Below are 2,998 nucleotides of genomic sequence, written 5' to 3' on the forward strand. Positions count from 1 at the left end.
TAGTCGCCTCCACCGAGGTCCTGCCCCACAGCTGTAGACCCAGGACGGGCCGGCCAGGGGGACCTGCATCCGGGGGAGGAGGTGTGGTTTCCAGTGGCAGCCTGGACTCAGAAGGGGGTGACGCGTCGGCGGGGTGCCCACGGACCACAGAGGGCCGGCAGGCAGAGCCGGACAAGGCCCAGGAGTGCGGTCTGTGGGGCCTGACGTACCCCACGCGCCCTCTGGCCTCTGAGCACGGCTGTGTCGTCTGCTGTTACATGGTCAACATGGCCACCTCCCCCGACGGAGATCTGCCCGAGTGTCTCAGCGATGCCCACGCACTCGGACCCAGAAATTCCACCTCGGGAGCCACTCTGAGGACAGACCACGCCACGAGACTCTCTGAGAGAGACCAGAAGCCGCAGACAGCTGCTGATCCAAGATCCACTCGGGACACCGTGCCCCCCGGGATTCCGCGGATCCAGCGGGTGGAGCCCTGCTGGTGGCTTGTCCCGAACTGCGGGGACCCTGGCGTCGGGGCCGGGCGGGAGTCTCAGCAGCAGCTGCAGATGGGGTGGGGGCGGCCCTCGGCCGGGCGGAGCACGGCAGGACAAGAAAATACCCAGCATCAAGGAGCCCACACGTTAGCCCCAAGAAGCTGGGCTGCGATTCTCACTTTGTTCCTCCTCTACGGCTGCATCGTCTAGATTTGTTCCAGGAAACACGTAAAAACCCATACAGTAGACCTCCACGTCCAGCCCATGGACTACAGGGCCTGGGTTTGCTTTTCCCGCCAGAAGCAATGGAGCGCAGACAAGACACATGAGGCCGGGGGCTTCAAGGTGCTGGCGTGAGGGCACGGATGGCCCACGGAAGGGGACACAGGGCAGGTGGGCTGGCCGACTGCCCGGCCAGTGGCCGGGAGGGGGCTTCCAGGCTGCACAGCTGCACGGAGACCCTGGGGACATCCTGAGCAGAGGGTGTGAGCGTTCCCGGGGCCCGAGGCAGCCACGGTTTGCCGGGCGAGCACCCACGGGGAGAAGCCGCAGGGAGACCCATGGTTGTCCCCAGCAGCCCAGGACTGATGAGTAAACAGAGTCTGTAAGAACCTGCCCGTGAAGACAACCCCGCGGGGCGGCCTCAGAGCGGGAGCTCGGCCTCCCAGGTAAGAACGGACAGCGGTTCCTCACGGCGCTGCTGTCAGACTGAGAAGGAAGGAAGGAAGTCATTCCGTGAGGCCGGGGGTCTCCGGACGCAGAATCGGCCAAGATACACAAGAAAAAGAATACAACATCTTCCATAGGTGAGAAGTTCTATAAACATTTGTGTTTTTTTAAAGATTTTATTTATTAGACAGAGAGAGAGATCACAAGTAGGCAGAGGCAGGTGGTGGAGGGGGTGCAGGGGCGGAGCAGGCTCCCGGCCAAGCAGAGAGCCCGACGCGGGGCTCGACCCCAGGACCCTGAGATCATGACCTGAGCCCAATGCAGACGCTTAACCCACGGAGCCACCCAGGCGCCCTCTATAAACTTCTGTTAAATTGAATTCAATGATGAATTTTTAAAAGTGCTACATTGTAACCAAGTGGGATTTAGCCCAAGAATCCGAGGCTGGTTACATTCAAAATCCAATCAAGGTCATTCACCAGAGGAGCAGAGTACAAGGACAGGGTTACCGCCACACACAGCAGACACCTGACACCGTCCGGCGTCCGTTCTGACGAGAACGGGGCAAACCCAACAGAAGGGAGCTTCCTCCGCGTGCCCAGGGCAGCTACAAGAACCCACAGTGGACACGGAGGATAATGATGAGAACAAACGCTGTCCCCTCAGATCAGGAGCCGGGTCGGGAGTGATGTAAAGTCAGGAGAGACCCAGGCTCACGTGGACAAAAATTTGACAAAAATGCGGTCAGCTCAGGGGAGAAGGGAGTTCCTTGAACAAAGGTGTCGGCAGGCAGCTGGCCACCTGGGGAGCATGGACACGCAGGCTGCACACGGACTCACGAGCTTGCACGGGACACCGGGCACGAGAGGTCCACATCGCACTTCTACACGGAAAGCCTAGACTTAAAACTCCCACATGAAAACACAGAAGAAAATCATTGCGGCTGTGGGTTAGGCAAGGATTTCTTAGACTCAAAACCCAAAGAATGATCCACAAAAGGACAAATAAGTAAACGGGATTTCATCAAAATGTAAAATACCTGCTTCTTAAAAGACGCTGTGAGGAGAACTGAAAGAAGCCGCAGGCTGGGAGAGAATATCTGCAAACTACACGCACGGTAAAAGTCGTAGCCACAATATATAAAGAGTTCTCAAAACTCAATAATAAGAAATTAACCCCTTTGAAAATGGGTCATGGATTTGAACAGACAATGCACCAAAGGCAGTTTACAGTGATAAATGAGAACACAGAACGTGATTCACCATCGTTAGTTATTAGGGAAGTTAAAACCACCAGAAGATACCGCTATCCACCAACAGGCCAGAAATAAAAGGCCCGACAACATCAAGAACTGGAGAGGTTGCGGAGCAGTTCCTACGCTGCCGGTGGGAATGGAAAGGGGTGAGCATCGCCCAAACAGCTGGACAGTTTCTTTTAAAATCACACACATCCCTTCCACACGGTCCAGCCATGTGTCCTCCTGGAGAGAGGAAAGCACACGTCCACATGAGGCTTGTGCAGGAATGTCCACAGCAGTTTTATTTTTTTTTTAATAGCCAGAAACAAGAAGCAACCCACATGTCCATCGACAGGCATGGCTCAGCCAGCCGCGGCGCGTCCTTACAAGGGAACTGCGTTCGGCAGGAAACGGTGCGCACGGCCACGGAGCTCGGTCTCCGAATGATGATGCCGCCTGACAGGATGATCGCGCTGACATCAGACGGGAGACAAGCGCAGCGCATCTGCAGCGACAGAAAGCAGGTCAGCGGTTGCCTGGAGATGGCGGGCCGAGCAGAGGGCAGGAGGGAGCGCTCGCGGATCACACGAGCCTGGCGGGCGCTGGGGGTGCTCGC

This window comes from Mustela putorius, unplaced genomic scaffold (genome assembly GCF_011764305.1).
Source record: "Mustela putorius furo isolate JIRA1106 unplaced genomic scaffold, ASM1176430v1.1 tig00000765_pilon_pilon_pilon, whole genome shotgun sequence".
NCBI lineage: Eukaryota > Metazoa > Chordata > Mammalia > Carnivora > Mustelidae > Mustela > Mustela putorius.